This window comes from Astatotilapia calliptera, chromosome 9 (genome assembly GCF_964374335.1).
Source record: "Astatotilapia calliptera chromosome 9, fAstCal68.1, whole genome shotgun sequence".
Lineage (NCBI taxonomy): Eukaryota > Metazoa > Chordata > Actinopteri > Cichliformes > Cichlidae > Astatotilapia > Astatotilapia calliptera.
In genome coordinates, this window is record NC_137430.1 from 26,901,554 (window position 1) to 26,921,593 (window position 20,040).

The 20,040-nt window shown below is 40.2% G+C and overlaps 1 long non-coding RNA gene across 1 annotated transcript; it reads left to right on the forward strand.

The window, feature by feature from the left end:
• The first annotated feature begins 1,173 nt into the window (after positions 1-1,173).
• LOC145430976 (uncharacterized) lies at positions 1,174-11,904 on the forward strand. The gene is made up of 5 exons (XR_013911338.1): positions 1,174-1,368; positions 1,840-1,991; positions 3,562-3,599; positions 11,465-11,639; positions 11,794-11,904. It is a non-coding gene; the product is annotated as an uncharacterized LOC145430976 (long non-coding RNA).
• Positions 11,905-20,040: the final 8,136 nt, after the last annotated feature.

Here is a 20,040-nt window from a genome sequence, read left to right on the forward strand (position 1 = left end):
GTGTGGGGAGCCACTGCCCCGTCCTCCAGGGCATGAAGCAGGTGTGGAGGAGATCCAGGCTCCAGACATCCAGAGGCCCTCAGAGCACAAGAGACCAAGGAAGACCAACTGAGGGGCAGCCGCGCCACTGTCCCAGAAAGAGCTGAGGAGAGTCCCAGATGAGGGCTCACTCAGCAGCCGCGGAGCAGAAGCCAGGGGGGGTTGCAGTGACGTGCCCATGAGCTCTGCCGGCAGCCAGCTGTGCCAGAGTGACCGAGCCCCAGGCCGAGAGGCCGAGGGCACCCCACCCCCAAAGGCACCCGAGCGATTCCCAGGCTCCAGGCCCCGATAAGCAGCCACCAGGAGTGCGTACCTGGACGCCCATCCCCGGACACAAAGAACCACCAATGCACCGATGTCTGAGGGCGTCTACCACTGGCAGGGGGAGTGATGGGGGAGATAGGCCTCCATACCTTGGAGGGCCTGAGATGTCCCCAGAGAGGTGGCGTCTGATACCCAACCTGACACATAGGCACAAAAATACAGGCACACACAGATACAAACATCCATTCCCAGCCTCATGCTCTCATATGCAATTACTCAGCACTCACGCAACGTGGAGACAGACATAACTAGACACTGTACACACAATCACACTTCCCAAGCGTACTCTATACCCCAGGTCTAGGTACCCCTGCCCCTGGAGGGGGAAACTGCACCCAGACCCAAGTAGTGTTACCCTCTTCCCTGGGGTGGAGAGAAGCAGCATTGTTTGTTTTTAAAACCAAGTGTGCTTTTACTGCATTGGCAGTGTGTTTAGGATCATTGTCTCACTGAAAAATGAAGCCTTTGCCAATGTGGCTCAGATCTGACAGTATGTTTCTGCATTCACAGTTCAATTCTGAAAGATCCCCAACAACACTTTCTGAAAAACAATGTAAAACCGTAGCAGAGCCTTCACTGCTCACCTCACAGCCACAAAAAAATTAAAATTTACATTCATCACTCCAAATTTTACTAACAGGTTCTTTACAGCCACCCTTCCATTGAATTCTTTTCTGATGAGGCTGTAAAGAAACATAGATTTGTAACCCACCTAAAATCTGCCTCATGAAAATGAACTGCTGTTCCCCAAGAATGTCAGTAGGTGGCACTATGAGATTGTTTAGTGCTTGTGAACTTGAGTTGAGAACTATAGAGAAGGAGAATAGCGCTAAGGCTACGTATGCTGGTCGGAGCTACTCACAGAGTTTTTCCTTAACCTTTTTCTTGAACAAGGATTGTGTGTGAAGACACAAATTGGATTTTACTTTTCCGCTTGTTGGGAAACGCGGACACTTTTTGTTGATGCTGATGTACCTCTGTTTTTGTGTTTTTTGTTCATTTCCGGTGAGTTGACTAACTGCGCTAGCATAGCAAGCTAATCGTTAGCTCAGTATAATGTACATTTCATGTGTTCCTTTTAAGTGCTGTATTATCTTTTTATTTCTTCACTTGTGAATGTTTTAAGCCAATCGGAAATATTTCTTTGGAAGCTAGTAGGTAAGTTTTATTTATTGTAATGAGATGATAAATATGAGCAGTCTATGGCTAAATAGTACTGCGACCACGTTTTGCACTTTCCTCGTGCATCAGTAATGTACATTCTCTCAATTCATTGGATTGATGTGACTGCTGTTCACAAAATATGAGATTTGAGTTAAATTTGTATGATGTGGAAATTGTTTTAAGGTTCTTTGATTAATTTTATTATTGATTGCATTAAGTCGTTTTATAGAAAGAGTGAGAGACATTTGGTCACTAGTGTTGATTAAGTTGTTATATGATATTCATGTAAAATATGTTCACTGCCCTGTGCAGGTTGGTTTTTTTTGTTGGAGTCTAAAGTTGCGAGCCAGGATTCCGGATCCCCAGCTGCGATGCAGGAAAGATTTCCAGCCTACTTAGAAGTGACAACTGCGTTACTTCTTGACAGATAAGCTTATGAGATCTCAGAACAATACACTACCCGGGTAGTACTACTAACATTAACACTATACACACACACTCACACACCTGAACTGAAAAGACTGAAAAGAACTCTGAACACTGAACTCTGAACTCTAAAACTGAATACACAGACTGACAAATATGGACAATTGGAACTGTTGTGAACTGTTGAATGACTGTTTTTGGTTTTGTTTTGAATAAATGTTGACTGTTCTTTTAGCTGTGTGTCATTCGCTCCTTAGTCGATTCCTAGAGGCCATAAGCCTAAGATCCTAACTTTCTCTACATTCAGTAGTGGTAAAGTATCGTGTGTTACAGATTGATCAACTGAAGGGCCAGGAACTGTGTCTAATCTTTACTCGATTGTTTCTTTAAATACTGTATGACTTTTGTGGAGCAGATTTTAGGCCTGCAACTTCTGTCCAAAAGAAAAATTCTAAAACACCTTCAGAGTACGATTGCTCAAGACCATTTTTAAAAAATTCCAAGAAAGTGTGCAAGAAAAATATACAGATACAATCAGTGGCTCAGGACTTCTGTATATAAGTAGGATACTGTCATTTGTTACATTGTCCAAATTCATTTCATCCCTTAAATGATACCTTAAAGTTTGACCTTCTTTTTCTCCACCCAATGTTTACTTTAAATGCCTGATCCACAATTTAGTTTTACTTTATCATCTTTACTTTTAAACATCCAAACATTTTGTCATCATTTACTAAAGCCCCACTAATGGTTGACTTGTGCAGTCATCCAATAAAAATAAAATAAGGTGATGGTTGATCCAAATGGACAATGCATCAGTGGCTAGTCATGCTATATATGAGTAAAAACACATGCAGCTGAACAGTTAATGTGCAGAAGCTGAAAAGCTATCTCATTGCATTAAATGAAAAGCTGCACATGCAACACTTTATCCTCATTTTCAGGCATTCTGTTGTTCAACATTACATTTAAAATCGTTTTGACATTTGTCTTTTTAACTGCTGTCTCGAGTTGGATTTATCGCTTGGATTGGATTGATGTTTTTTAAATCATTATAAGTCAGCCCAGTGGTTCTGCAGTCACCATGGCTCAGTTCTGTATGCATCGTTCTCTATGATTTTTGAGGACATAATCAAATCATGTATTATAGACTGGAGATCAGATGGAAGAGGGCATGTGTCATAATAATTTGAGGATAGGAAAGTGATCTTTTCTTAGTTTGTGCTGGCATTGCGTGCCTGTCTATGAGTCATAAATCAGACGACTGTCAACTGAAATTTGTGGAGTTTTCATGAAAATCCATACACAATAACTAGTGTGGTAGATAAGTGAACCGCAGCTTAACACTCTGTTCACAAACCTTTTATTCCCCCTGTTACGTCTAACAGGTGCCACGTGTAGTTTTTAATTCCCACCTGTAGGACACCCTGCTGAGGACACATCATCATCATTGAGCACAATGAGCCTGACTGCTTCGATATGCTAAATCATGCAGATAGTTAACAATGCATAGCAGCAGTTCTCTTTTGTTTTTGTTTTTGGCAGGTGTGAAGGCTCACCTTACTGACTTCCTGCTCTGCCTTTCTCTCTCTTTTTTTTGGACAACAGCCTGCTTGGGTCATCAGAATAGCAGCTGCACTTGAAAGGTGAGACTGGTTAAGGTTACAAAGGACTTTTTTAAGCAACTCTGATTCAATACTTTTCATGTTCCCACATTTTCTGACTCATCAGCAATATATGCTGCTATGAAATACATATGTATTAAGAGTAATTCATCCATTTTGGGGTTGTTATGGCGTTGGAGCCTATCGAAAGTGACTCAGTGTGAGAGGTAGGGTACACCCTGGACAGTTTGCCCGCCTGTTGCAGAGCTACACAGAGAGACAACCCACCATTCATATCTACGGCCATTGTAAAATTACCAGTAAACCTAACTTCAAAAACAGTCCCAATTTCTTTGGACTGTGGTAGCAAACTGGAGTACCTGCTGCGAAAATACAAAGTCTACAGAGAAACGTCCTAGCCAGATGGTGGATTCAAACACAGGACCTGCTGTGAAGCAGCAGTGCTAACCACCATGCTACCGTGCAGCTTTAACAGATAAAAAAGCTATTACGTTAAATTAATCGAGTAATTATCATGAATCTATTATTAGATTGGCTAACAATAGGGTGGCTGTAGCTCAGGTGGTAGAGCAGGTCATCTACTGATCGGAAGGTTGGTGGTTCGATTCCCGGCTTCCCCTAGTCTGCATGCCAAATATCCTTGGGCAAGATACTAACCCGAAATTGCTCTCCGATGCATTCATCGGAGTATGAATGTGTGTGAATGTCAGTTGTGCTTGTGCGAATGGGTGTGAATGGGTGAATGCACAAGTTGTGTAAAGCGCTTTGAGTGCTCAGAAGAGTGGAAAAGCGCTATATAAGAACCAGTCCATTTAGTCCATTATTTTTAAAACATCTAATTCTGTTCCATTCAAGTGTTTACAGATCAACTGTTGTTCCCTGATGTGCCTCCATTTCATTCTTTCTATTTTCTTCTTGTTCTTTAGTCTTTTTTTCATCTTTTGTTTGATGTGTGATTTTTTTTTTCCTCTATTCAAGACAAAAAAACTGGCGCTGCACCTTTATAAGTGTGTAGTTATTAAACCTGCTTCGATACAGACTCGATATTGGAGGGCGGATTGGAATTAGGTCTCTGACATTTTCTGGGCAGCCATCCACTTTCCTATGGTTCATTGGGGGGCTGGTCCAAGGGTTGGCACAGCGGTTTCTCTCTGTCACCTAACAGCAAGAAAACACATGCTGGAACATGATACTGAAGTTCCTTTATACTCGTGTCGAGGTTTTCTTCACAGAAGTTTTAACCGTGAAGTCATTTTTGCAAAGTTATGAGATCTACAGCAACACATACAGTCAGCTTGACCCATAGTGAATCTGACCATGTGTGAATTTGCCGAGGTCACTGAGAATGGAAAGTTCTGTAGGAAATTCTGTTCTGTAGCTGCACCTCTTACAAGTGCTTTCAGCTCCAAAAATGAGTTTCAGTGAACACCTGTTTGTCAGAAAGCTTTTGAGGAGGTTAAGGCCTTAATTTATTCCCCAGAAGTTTTGATTGTCTCCTGAATAGATATGCCTAAGCAAGTGGATACTAACGTGGGAGCTCAACTCTTTCCAGTTGAATGAGTTAGTTGTTGACTAAAGGGTAGAACATTTCCTTGCCTTTTCTTAGTCCATGTAGGGACATTGGGTTGGAAAAGATGATGCTATGACCTGAAATCACCTGTCATTGCATTGTCTTTTTGGACCACTTCTTCTTCTTGTTGCCCCAGTTTATTCTGGCAACATCTTGGGTGAGTCATCAGAAGCCGCTACACCTCTGAAAGGTGGGGGTGAATAAGGTTGCAGAAACCTGCTGTTTTAGGTCATGCTCTCTCTCTTTCTGCACAGCCCTCCACTTTTTCTGGGCCTCGGTCGGATTTCTACTTTATTTTTAAACCATTATCTAACACTTTTACATTCATGTTAAATCACCTGGCAGTACTCATGCCTTAGACTTTCAGACCCCACTGTAAGTTTGAGAAATGGTGAAATAAACTGATTGGATAATTCAATCATTTTTGTGTGCGTCTGTTTGGGCTCTCACATGGCAAGACACTTCATTACTGGCAATGTGGAATACTGCGAGTGTTGAGCCGTGTGGAGCACAGAGGTTTGTATACAGCTGTAAGCCACTAGTGAAGTATGAAATAAAACATCAGCTCCTCAGAGTGGACTATTCATTCCGAATGCTGAGATTATCACCTCTCTTTCTCGACTGAAATGCAATTTGTTTCCTGTCGGGAAAAAAGTATGAAAGAAGAAAAAAAAAAAAAGGACAAGAATGGAGAACTGGAAGTTTGTAGCTTATTAGAATGCAAATGTGCTCCGGGGTGAGGTTTTGCCAGCCGTTATCAGTTGACATCACAGGGAGAAAGTCACCGCTGTGACTCATTCAGGGAAACATGACATTTAGGAGATAATCGGTCTGTCTTGCTACAATTGTTCTTCAACTTTTCTGCGGTGTGAAACCTTCACACGCTTTTTCAGAGGCTATCTGAGCTGCATAACACCCTTTGTCCTGTCCTCTGGCAAGGTTTTGCTGAAAGGAGAGAAAACTGTGGAATATGAGCATCTGATAGTGATCCATATGAAAGTGGTTTAAATTTCAAATGTACAGAGTGTGGATCCTCAGCTGTTTTTGTTCTGTGTCTCTATTTTTGAAATGAGGAAGCGTACAATATCATCAAGCCCCCAAAAATCAGCTAATTTTGAAAAACAGCGAGATGCGGAAATGAGCAGAGGTTAAAGTTAAAAAAGAAAATGTTTTATTCTTTTACAGCCGATAGTGTATTTAGTTTATCACTGTGCCAAATACGTCTCCAAGATGATTTTCCTGCCCAGCTGCAAAGTGTGAATTGCTCTCCCATCACAAATGAAAGAGAGAGAGATCCGTACACCCCCTCACTCTGTGAACATTATAGACAGTTTGTGCTGCATAATTTAACTCCATCTGTGAAGAAATGTGAAGCTTGAGGAGGGGGAAAAAAAGCCGTGAAAAATATGGTCTCCCGTGTTCTCTAAGCCACTTTTCTTGCTGTAGATGGGTGGTATAATAACATTTTCTATCAGTGACAGATAGACATTTAAGGTAAAGAAATGTATGGAGGCGTACAAAGAAGCAATTTGCAAACTTGGGAAGTCCTTTTTTTGAACTTTTTTTATTCTTAAGACTTCATTTAAGATTTATTCCTCTGATGACTCATCAGAGTTCCTCAATATTCTTTATGCAGCTTACCTTTATCCTCTCATCTATAAACCAACTAGAATAACAAATACATCTGCAGCAACATATTTCCTGACTCTTTAAATTATTGTACAGTGTTTCAGACTCAGTGTAACTAATACTGGCTTCCACCATAAAGAGAGGATTAGAGGAGCGAATGTCATAGGTTTAATAACAGAAATCAAGACTCTTGATGAAGGAGATCCAGTGGGTCAAATTGCTCAATAATCAGGTGCATCTCAAATTTATTAATATATTCAAATACATATTTGAAAATTTTATAAGCCGCTAAACTTTAAGCCCTGGATCCCTCCAGACTTACAGAGACAGTCTATTAAAAATAAATAAGCTGTATATAAAAAACATTGTTAGCCCAGTACCATTCAATATTGTAGTATATAAAACTATAAGAATAATTTATTTACAAACTGAAAAAATAAAACAAACAAAGACTTCTCTAAAAAGTTATACTTATACTATGTTTTCTAATATTTTGAAGAAGAATAGTATATACCACAGCACAGCACCTTCATAGCATAATAAAATGTTATGTAAATCATTGAGACTGGTACCTGCATTTAAATGTAGCACAAAGCAAGGCCAGAGGAGACAGCATAAATTGAGAAATAGACTAGGCTCATCTATGTTGATACTGTTATTTCCATTGTGGGTAATTACAGATCATAGAGCTGATCAGTTGTGTTTGCATCCAAAAAATCAGCACGCTTGTTTGTTTGTTTTTTTGCCTTGAAAGCATGAGTACTATATGAGAAATGAGGGATGGATTCAGGAGGAAACGACACCATTGCGTGCTCCCTCAAAACTCTTCATAAAATCCAATCGTCAGCGATCCGCGGTTTGCACGCAACAGCTCCGAAAGCCACGTGTTCTGTGGGGAGCTCTCTTCTCATCAGGTCGGCTAGCTCTGATCTGTGAAAGAGGTGTGTTTCAGTTCATTACAGCTTTGTCTTGCTAATTTGATTCTCAGTTCAAATGCACAGTGTGATGCAGCTAATCAATAAATCAATCAAAAGTAATAAATCAGAGCTCTACTGGAACAGTTGGGAGGTAACTCACTCGATCCACAGTGGACACAAGCAGATACACTTCTGAGAAGATCTTCAGTTTAAGTTTTGCTTCACGAAACTCGGGAATATGGAAAGTGAGACCAAAATCAATCATAAATAAAAATAAATAAATATAATTGAAACCGAATCCACTTGTTAAGGATTTTTGATGGCCAAAGTCCACTGTGCATGTCATGATTAAACAACACAAGCAGGCCCGCTCTATCCAGAGCACTAATTGCTGCAGTAATTAAAGAGGCCTCAATCATCCTCACCTTCAGTTAGGCATGTGTATAAAAGCCGGGGTTGTATCTGAGGTTGAAGCCGAGTTAATGAGGTTCACAACACTACAGAGCGATGTTGTTTCTCTTGTTTTTTGCCCAGAGCTTCCACTCCACTGACCTCAGCTCATTACCACACATGAGAAAAGGTGTCAGTGGCGATGTGACCCCTGTGGTCCGATTCATTACCCCACATCCTGCCGCCTGCCTCCCCCAGGAACAAGCCGCACATTCAAGATGATGGTGAGAGATAGCAAAGGAAGTGGAAGAGTGATAAAATCAGAAGGAGAGGGAAAGAGAAATGAGAACACACAATGTCCAGAAGGAGGTGTCTCACTTTGGTGAAGGGGCTGATTAACAAATGCCCCTAATTTATGATCCGTTCATGATGTATTGCCACATTTGGGATTCTGCACAAGTTGCGGAGGACAAACAAACTTGGAGAACTAAGACTTTGTCATCAGAGCATCAGCAGTCGATGCAAAATATCCACAACGTGTTCTGACCAAAGAATAATCAAGTGTGAAATTCAGCGTTGACAGGGCTATGTTTAAAAACCTTTCAACACAAAGGATTACACCAATTCCAAAAAAAAAGAGAAAAATCGTGCTGCAGGCTTTGAGCTGTCCTGTATGGAAGTGTAATTACATCAGTGTCTCCATACGAATCAGCACAGTGAGGTGCAGAAAGCCCGACACATCATCTCTCAGCGGTGCTAAATTAGCTTTTGGAAGTGTCATGTCAGAGTTGTTGGACTCATCCTCAGCAGGAATCCTTCCTTCCTTATTTTCATTCTTATTTCTCCCCCTCGACCTGTCAGCTCTCATATCGCTGCTGCAGTGTTAGACGAGGCCTCTCACCCTACAGAGCATTGCTGAAACCCTGTTCTTCTTTCCCTGTGGCAGCCTGTCACCCACATGCACCCCATCCCATCACTCCTCCCTCTCCTGTCTCTTTATTTCCCATTTGCCTATCATTTCTTGGAGTGTTTGCAAGCAAGCTGAAGGAGCAAGCAGATGACCTACGCGTGCTAGCCTATAACTTGCTCAAACAGCTCTTGATTCCTCTATTTACCATTCCCCCCTCCTTCTCTCTCTTTACCTCGCTCTCCTCCCTTCTTGTCTGTTTCGGTTGATCCCACAGTCTGTTTCCTTGTCTACATTGTGGTATCGTCCTCGCTTCGAGGTCACAGAGTGAGACACCGCCAATCCTCCAAGAAAGCTTAGTCTAATCACCCTTCCTATGCCCCTGTTAACTCTGTGAGATTGAGGAAACAGTTGAAGGTGCACTACTAATGAGGATATGCTGTGTTTCCTCTCAAGGTAAAATTGGCATATATGGGGGTAGTTCTGATTTAGTATACAGTAACTTGGATTATACTGCAGCAATAAGAATTGCTGAGAAGTGGGAATGCAGTGAAATAACTCAAAACAAGTCAGATGGAGCACGAAACACAAGCAAAACCTTCATGATCAGAAATGCTATAAATAAACCACTACTTTATAATGAACAAGCTTTTGAGCTCTGAGAAGCAGGGGAGAAGGTCTAAGGAGCTAAACATTTTCAGGCAATATTTTATCCTAAAATACTTTAAAAACTAAGTATATTTCTACAGGTTATCTAAACAATGCATGTGAATAGGCAATGCCATTGTGGGTATTTATGCTGATATGTCCAAAATGCTTGCTGGTGGAGTTTCTGCCTCAAGTTTCTTTGTGTACAAAGCAAACTAAAAGAGCATCAGCGGAAAAAAAAAGAAGAAAAAAATTGCAACACAGAGCTAAAAAAAGATTTTCGAACCAAACGAGTCTATATTGGTAAAATTCAGATGATTATGAGTAAGTCAGATATGATCATTAGCCTAGTAATATTGAAGCTGTAACGACAATTTGCTGTTACCTTAAAATCAAACTAATAATGTGAGTAATTTCAGACTTGCAGTTCTTTAGATGTTGTTCTGGGTTCTTTTTTGACTTCCTGGATGAGTCGTCACTGCACTCTCTGAGTAATTTTGGTTGGTCGGCCACTATGGCGAAGGTTCACCGCTGTTCCAAATTTTCTTGTTTTTTGGATATTGATTCTCACTGTGGTTTGCTGGAGGCTTTGTAACCCTTTCCAGACAGACAGATGTCAGTGGCTTTCTTAGATTGTGGCATGATGTGTTGCTATTTGTGATTTTTTTTTTTTTTTAAAGCCTATTTCACAACTCATGTGCATGGTAGTTAACCATGTTATCTTGCTTTTCATTCATAATGAATACCCATGCATTTAATGGCATCCCAATGGGGGTCTTCTGTAATGAATTCCACCACATGTGTGAGGCTAACAGTTGTGAGCACGAACTATCTGAGCCCTGCGTTACATTTTCTCTCATGGAAGAGTTACATTTAAATTGCCAGTTGTTTACACAGTACATTTATATATAACTGACCAGTTATAGCTCTTGGAGTCCATGTTGCAACAGCATAAAGCTACATTTGTGGGAAGATTTATATAATTACAGTACACCATAGGGTATGTGTCTTGTATTTAAAAAGCACAAAGTAATGTACTATCTAAAGCTTTATTTAAACAACGGTTCTGTGTGGCTGCTTGAAATTTCTCCCGATTAAGTATTGTTACTGTTGTTGTTTTGGTGCTTGGTCGCTGTAATGTTTTTTGCTTTATCAGTCTTCTTTTATGCAGCTTAAATAAGTTAGCGCTGTAAGTTTTAGGGGGTTCTTGGTCCCAGGAAACAGTGCAAGCCATGGAGCCACTGTGGTTCATATGTTTGACGGTAAAATATGCCGGGTACTTTCTAAGAGTGTGTCAAACTCATCAAAAGTTTGATATTTAGCCAAGTGACTTCATCTTTGCACTTGATCTGAATTGAGGCATCTAAACGGAACCACTGCTGTGAAGACAATAGAAAGGGTTTGACTTCTTTCGCTTTCCTTTGAATTCTGCTCTCCCTTATGCTTGCACTGCCCTGTTTCCCCCTTGTTTGTCACTCCTATAAACAGTTCTTGATCGCTACAGACAGAGAAGGCAGCCCCATATGCAAAGAGTGCAAGCAGCGGGAGCAGCATGGAGTGCTAAATAAGACTTCTTTACCAGGTCTCACTAATGGGAAGGCAGTATGAATTCTACAGCTTCTCCTACCATAGTATTTCACTTCCCCTTTCTCTAATGGGCTGGTGCATGCCAGACAAATGAGCGTGCCCTGACTGGCCAGGGTCCAGTTCCTCCCCTTCTACTGGAATGACCATGCTCATTATCTCATTTTGCTCCGTGGTCAATGCAAACAACACAATCCACACTTTTCTTCTGAACTTCTCCTTCTTCTTTTTCTCTTTCTAGGGATTCTGAGCCATCTGGTTCTGTCAGTAGTGGTGAAATGTGAAGGTTGGGTGTGGGAGGATGAATGCTATCAAAGGGGCCTGTCCTGCACTTGATCAAGGGAGAAATCCTGCAGGTGGCTGGCTGCTTGTCTCAGGAGTAACATGGCCAGAGGCAAGAGATCCACACAGGAGAGGTGAGACGATGATTTCTGGGTGGAGTCGCGCACAATATGTGGATTTTTGAGCTCAGTTTGAGTTGTTTTTATTAATGTGTTTATTAATGAGCAGAAGAAAGAGAGGAGGACTTTTGTTTTGATTTTTAGATGTTGTGATATTTCCCCTGTGTAGGCTCTCACATCAATTACCTGAAGTCCCTGGCAGCCAGTGCAACAAATGGAGATCCCAGTCGCTCTTTATCATAGCTCTGACATTCAATATTAAAAATATATTCAAGCATGATTGAATGTTTGATGGTGTTATTCTATGACTGTGTCTGTGGGCTGCATATCATTTGGTGCATTTGCAGAGGCAAACATGAAATGTTATCCCTTCCAGCGTTCACTACTCTTGAAGATTTTTTAGCTGCTTTTCATCCTCACTGTTGTATCTTTGCAAACAAGGCGATTTGGCTTGTGTGTTGAATTGTTGTTTGCACAGAAAATGTGCGAGACACGAGTCAGAGTGTGGTGTAAATCACACATCTTGTCCGGCAAACTCGCATTAATCTCGTTTGTTCCTTTCCATTATCTCTGCATCTAGCTGTCTAATCATAGACTCCAGGGGCAGAACTGCATTCCTCCATATCAAACAAGATAACTGCACATTGACAGTCAGAAAATAAAGTGCTGATGGCCCCTGACAAAAAACTTGATAGGGGGCATCACTCATCCAGCACTTAATCCCAACTGTGATCTAGAGTACCAATTAACTATGCTGCAAAATGGCTTCAGCACTTTAGAAATGGCCACCACCAGTGAAAATGGAGTTTTCTGAGGGTACAGGCAACAATCTCTCTGGGGGATTTAGCTCCTTTTTCAGAGTCCAGACCAAATGAAAAAGGAATCATTCTGCAGAGGGAAGAATATGACGCATGACTAAAGGGGATGAGGGAGCCGGTGGTGGGGATTTAAAAAAGGCCAAAGGGAAGTACTGTAATGAAAACTGTAACAGTTGGAGGCTGGCTCTGGACCAACATGGACTGTACGAGGAAGCAAATATTTTAATTGAATTGTATTCTCAAAGTCCGAATGACCACGTCCAATAACAACTCAAGGGTTCATCAAGAAAGAAAGGTGGATTTTATTTGCATTAAAATGGTCTCTGTTTCAGAAGTTATGTAAGTTATGTTTTCATCTCTTTGCAATGCCGGAGAAAAGTGCTGACACACAAAAGAATGTCGCCAGTGAACTATTTGCACAATCTGTCACTGTGGTGAAGAATTAAGCTTATTTGGTGTTCACCTCAAACTCACAAGTGGTTCTCTAACCATCATCTAAATCAAACGGTGAATTCATCCATTTTTCTTTTTCATTCAGCGAGTTTGCCACCTGTCATAACTACAGCCTACTCTCTGGTTTTGAAGAGCTTAAAATGCATCTTATATTCTTCATCAGTGGAAGACTGAAGAGTGAAGATGCTGAAAACCATAGAAGTAAAAAAAACAAAACAAAAGTAGAAAGTTTAACGTAGAATACAAAAACATGAGGCCTCCTTGCTACATAAACTTGCATTAGAATATGTGGCTCCCCCTTAACAATACAGTGGCCACACTGAAGCAGAAGACAGCGGGGCCGAGAAATAATGGTTACAAGTGTTGCACAAGAGTAGAATATTCCACAAGTATAGAAAAAAAGTGTGTGTGTGTGTGTCAGAGGTGGGACCAAGTCATTGTTTTGCAAGTCTCAAGTAAGTCTCAAGTCTTTATCCTCAAGTCTCAAGTCAAGTCTCAAGTAATGTCAGACAAGTCAGAGTCGAGTCTCAAGTCACTGGTGTAAAAGTCCGAGTCAAGTCACAAGTCTGAAACTTTGAATTTCAAGTCCTTTCGAGTCTTTAAAAAAAAAAAAAAAAAAAAAGCATGTTGCAGTTATGCTAAATGTAAATATTAGACCATGTAATTTTAAAATCTGTGTTTTTCTCAACACATGACAAAATAGTGAACTTAGAAAATATACACAAATTGTAAAATTGTGTATATTGTGTATAAATTGTGCAATTTTACACCAAGAGGTGTAAAATTGCACCTCTTGGTAAATGCATTGAGGAAATCAATGACTGGTTGTGCCACAATTTTCTCCAGCTAAACAAAAACAAAACTGAGGTAATAGTCTTTGGCGCCAAAGAAAAACGATTACAGGTCACCAGAGAACTTCAATCTATACATCTAAAAACCACAAACCAGGCGAGAAATTTGGGTGTAGTGATGGATGCAGACCTAAACTTAGAAAAACACATTAAGACAATAACAAAGTCAGCTTACTATCACCTCAAGAATATATCAAGGATAAAAGATCTGATGTCTCAACAGGACCTGGAAAAACTAGTCCATGCATTCATCTTTAGTAGGCTTGATTACTGTAACAGCATCTTTACAGGTCTACCTAAAAAATCAGTCAGACAACTACAGCTCATTCAGAGCTCTGCTGCTCGAGTCCTCACTAAGACCAAAAAAGTGGACCACATCAGTCCAGCTCTGAGGTCCTTACACTGGCTGCCTGTCCGTCAGAGGATAGACTTTAAAGTTCTGATGCTGGTCTATAAAGCTCTGAATGGTTTAGGACCAAAATACATCAATGACCTCCTGACCCAGTATGAACCTTCCAGATCCCTCAGGTCATCTGGATCCGGTCTTTTATCAGTTCCCAGAGTCAGAACCAGACACGGAGAAGCTGCATTCAGCTTTTATGCTCCTTATATCTGGAACAAACTCCCAGAAAGCCTCAGATCAGCTGAAACACTCAGTTTATTTAAATCCAGGTTGAAGACTCACCTGTTCTCAGCTGCATTTGAATAAAGCACCAAATCCACACTTTAAGCTTAAATTTCAAAACTTACATTTAACTACTGATTTTATCTACTGTTCTGATTTTATCTGTTTTGATTTTATATACTGTTTTGTTTGTTTGTTTGTTTGTTAATTAGTTAGTTAATTTGCTTGTTTTAATCAATTTTAAATCATGCTTTTTATTTGTTCTTGTTTCTAATGTCTCTGTAAAGCACTTTGAATCACCTTGTTGTTGAATTGTGCTATACAAATAAACTTGCCTTGCCTTGCCTCTTTAAAATGCAGCTCAATTAAACCTAGCTCCAAGAATAATTTTCACCGACGGTTCTGAGATAAGCTGCATGTTATTCTTGGATGCGGTTGTAGGACCGGCTTTAAAATCGCATGACAAAAATATCATACATATTAAAAAAAACTGCATCACCAACGTAGCCTGGACAACATTTGCTAGTTAGATGAAGTCAGCTATCTCATCGTAGCATATTTATATGCATATTTATAATTATACGCTTCTTGGAGTGAGTGCATACACTCATGAAGTTTAGTAACTTCAGGTCACTGTAACAAGCCCAGGTACAGTTTACCGCCGGATGGGTGCAGGACCTTGAAATGCACCGTGTAGAACGAAAGACTATCGTACGTATCATAAGTTTACCAGTCTCACAAATTGTCGTCATAAATACACATTCCTTAACCGTTTATTAATAGGACCTTTGAGCTCAACGGTAATTAATTAGTAGTGGAAATAATTTCTGGTAGCATCACAGAAATGTAGCAGTGACAATAATATTGTATGCTGTAATCGTACTGGACAATTAGTGATACAAACCTGTTTTATCCTGTGAATAAAAGTATATGTTTTTGTCAGTGTACCATAATAACAGAAGCGAAACGCAATATTGTGTCAGGACAATTCACTATTTATGCACAATAAATAAAGGAGCATAGCGCGACAATTTCTGTTCAGCGCCAGACTTGCTTGTAACCTATATCACCAATTATGTTAAGAAAAATGACGCATTAACTACAACAGCAGACTGACCTTTGTGTAAATGCTTGGAGCAGACTAACCTGTGAGCTGGAGTGTTCTGGGACGTTATATTTGATCTTTGAATGGCTGCAATCCAGGCCACCCGTCGCGTCTTTGTTACTTCGGAAACATGGCTCGAACAATTTCTCTTCAACGACGTAATCCGATAACAACCGATCTCTTTACCCGTCGGCTTCCCGTGGCTGTCATGCGACCGGCTATTGCAGTTAATAATACAACAGCTTCTTGACATTTTTGTGTTTCTTTTTATCGCTGTGTGACTGATTTTAATTGAAAGCCTAGTACCGCTTGCCACGAGTTCCCAGAATCCTTTGCGGTTCTCCCCGTGAATCACGTCACATTTTCAATCTCTATATAATATGCATGTTAAATTTTATATTTGGGGTGAAATATCAAGTCTTTTCAAGTAAACCGGTTCAAGTCCAATTCAAGTCCCAAGTCATTGGTGTAAAAGTCCAAGTCAAGTCACAAGTCTTAGAACATTTTTTCAAGTCAAGTCTAAAGTCATAAAATTAATGACTCGAGTCTGACTCGAGTCCAAGTCATGTGACTCAAGTCCACACCTCTGGTGTGTGTGTGTGTGTGTGTGTGTGTGTGTGTGTGTGTGTGTGTGTGTGTGTGTGTGTGTGTGTGTGTGTGTGTGTGTGTTGTTGCAACATGTCTAAATGCATTGAATTGCTGCTACTTGATTGGTTGCTTAGATACTTGCAGTTAAACGGGCATAGCTAATAAAGTCTCCAACACTGATTTTGCCTATGGTGCCACACCAGGTCCCTGCTTTAGCCATGCCATTGATGAGAATTCTATTTTATGTTTTCCATCCTGCATTTAATGAACGCTGAAAAGTTAAGTTGACCTCACTTTGTTTCGCAGCAATTAAAATTTAGAAAAATAAAGATAAAAAACCCTCAAAAGCAACATTCTTACCCAAGTGTAGAAGAACTCTTTTTAAACAAAATTAGCCCAACCACAAGCTTTCATTTCTTTCATTTCCCGAGAAATTCATCACATAAATTTGATTTATGAGAAATTATGAAGTTTATCAGAGGGTACAAGATATGTATGTCCTTGGTAATAAAAGTTTTTTTTTCCTGACATTTACTTCGACGTGAACTATTCTGTACTCTCTGTATCAGATATTTTAATGTGGCATTAATATTTAAAACAGAATGAATTATTATTATGTGGATTTCAGCAGATTATCTGAGGAAAAACTTGGGTCGCTCATATTTATTCCTCTGACTCTTTCCTTTAATTTCTCTGAGTCCCATTTTAAATTTGCATCCAGTGTTGGCTTTTCTTTAAAACTAGTAGCAGTGATTGGGGTTGGGAGTTAATTGCATAAGGTAAGATTTCTAAACAATAAACAACTTATTTGAATCGTTGAGACAAAAAAATAAATAAATAAATAAAAAAACAGAAATTCACGCGACCTTGTGAATTATTTACTAAAAAACAAAGACAGTGTAGCATGATATTTTTGATTAATATTTTAGCCTTTCATGGGTGCATCATTTATAACATAGTCCAGGGATGTTTTCCCATGTTTCATTCCAGGTATGGTGCCATTATAATGACCACACTTGTACGTAGCTGATGTTGTTGCCTCTACCTCTGGCAGCCGCTGGAATAATGAGCCACTGATGAGTCACACCATGACAGCAGTGCAACTCAATTACCCAGCAACAACAAACACAGACCTGAAGAAGTGCAGTCTAATGGTCCTAAGGAGAAACAAAGCGTCTTGTTGGGCTGTCTAGTAGCTTCGAGATTTGTTTGAACGCCCTTCCTCATCAACTCCACTAAAGCACCTAAAGCAGCGCAGAGGTAGCGACGCCGTTCATTTTATATTAATGCAAATTTGTAGAGTTAATGACTCAGACATAGAGTCAGACATAGGCACCGGCATCCCACACTACCACACATCAAACATTTTGTAAACTTGTAATATCTTTCTGTTCTTCTGGGAAAAAAGCACTAACGTTGGTCCTAAAGGTAACTTTACAAAGCATCATTCATTCACATCACGTGGACCAAAAGTTTATTGAAATCATACAAATTTCATTTGAATATTTTTTATCCGCAAAGTCATAGACTCACTATTGTTGCTACAAACAAGATCATATGCACGCTCTCACTCTTTCTGGTTATTTACTATTGAAGAGGGCGAGGGTGGCTCTCATTCACACAGAAAGTATGGTGGGTGTTGATTAATACAGGGCATCAAATTCAAGTTGGCAGCCCCAGAAAAATAAACAGTCCACACTTTAATTAACTCTGCAGAAGAAAGAGTATGACTAAGTCAATATTTATCACGTCTGGCAATGGAGGCCCACGCTGGCGTCCCCCGCTAGGCCCAGCGCTAATTACCTGGAGGCCAACAGGAGCGCCGCGCAAAAATGATGAGATGTACGCCGGATTGTTTCTTAAATTTCCCCCAAGTGCCAGGGGTAACACAAAGCAATCACATCAAGGAAAACACAAGCACAGGCATACACACCTACTATTTTGGTAATTGGCTTGAGAATGTGGGCAGATGAAGAGATGCATGTTTAAAGACTGTGTTACGAGAAAGAGGTGGTGCGGTAACGTAGGACAACTTCCGCATGTGCTTCCAACTGATGAGAAGGACTCGATTAGGAGCAAAACCTCAAATTGTTAGTCAGAAAAAAAAAAACAGTCAGGGAAAATCCTGGTTGTTTTGCTTGCTGCTGCAGTTTAAAATGTACACGCAAACACAGAAATTGAAGGTAGGTTGAGCTGCACGCTTTATAATAAACGAGTCTGCAAATAGCTGGCGGTGGGTAACAGAAAACAAAATACTGGGAAGCATTTGTTTTCCAAGCTCCCAAGTTTGTATGTCGATAGTGAGTGTGCTGTGAGGACAGCGAACCAAAAAGAAGATATCATATTCCCTCCGCACAGCATGATGAGTTGTCTTATCTACCACTGGGGAAAACATGCGTCTTTGAGGGAATAATTTTAATTAACTCCTCATTTAGGCATTTTGTCTTCAGTATCTCTTGCTTCCTTTGCCCCCGCTCTCTTCTTCCTTTCTTTTTCCCTCTGATATGAAATGGTTTCAGGCTCAACTTGCTGGTGTAATTGTCTCCAAAATGGCGCTATGAAGGTCGAAGCCGAGTAAGGGTCATTTGAATAATTTGATTATGGTACATTTTTTTAACCTGCAAAGCTCTTAATCCTGTGGCGAACAGGGAATGTTAATGAGTCACCTGCCTTGTTGTGCTCACTGATAACAGAAAGGGAAGAAACATTCAGATTTTCTTTCTTTTTTCGGGGCGGGAGGGGGAAGCAAACTACACAACATCCAAACACACGACTTCTAAATGGCGTGCTGAGCTCTTTGGGGTATTATTTCCAACAAAATCATAATTGCCCCCAGCTGTCACACATATGTAGCGCAATAATTCATAAGCAATTAATGAGACAATGTGACCTCAGCAGATAGAACAGGGCTTCGCTCTCATCAGTTATCTACTTGCCAGCGCCACTGAAATAGCTGAAATGGAGCTTAACACACACTGGGGTATCCAATTTACACTTTTGAACATATCAGAACCTCAAACGGAGGAACTCCCTCAAAAACGGGAGAGAAAAAATGCTTTTCAGAGGGAAATTGCCTTTTTGGTAAAGGCACAAAGTGCACTCCTTCCAGATGTAAAATTGGGCCAAGACCATTTTTAAGAAGTAGAAGATAGGCCTATTGAATATCACTGTAAGTGCTAGTCAATCTTACACTATGAGCCTTGCCGTGAAACCTTCGTTCTTTTTTTCCCCAGTCTTTCTTTTCCAGTCATTCTTGTGTTGTAGAGCTCACTAACAGTAATTGAAGAATTTCCATCATATGGATGATATTCTTAAGAAAGAACTGACAAAACATTATCAGGGCAGGGTGAGAAATTTTGTCAAAATGCCTGAACAGTTATCATCATCCAGAGGTAAATTTCTGCTAACAGAACAGATGGACAGCACAGCATTTTGAAAAGGCATCATTTCGTAATTTAAGTAGGCAGCAGGATTTCACACTTTGTTAATTTGTATTCATTGTGAAGCTGACAGACAGACCGGCACAGGAATTTTTTACTGAAATATTCATTAGAATCCCGCAGGGCTTGTACCACTAAGACACTGGCATAACAGAGAAAGCAAATAACATCCCAACTAAATTCATTCAGGGTAAACATTTTGCCCTTCCAAACAAGTCACAATTACAGTGACTTAAGAGCTGTTCTCCCTTGGTGTTTATTTTCTCACCAGGAGAGGAAGGGAAACCGAATTCTTTCCGCTCTTTTCAATTTGAAAACAGTTTTTATGACAGTCTGGCATGATTAAATGCATGCTAATGTCTACTGCTAATGCAAATGCATACTAATAGTCTCAACCCCCATTTAACAATTCAAGATTGAGTGCTTCGTTCTTATCTCAGCAAACGTGGAAGAAAAGTACACAGTGTGCTCAAGATAAAAAGACACTTCTTTTGACTAACACGACTCAAATTGTTAAAAAAGAAAACAAAAAAGGG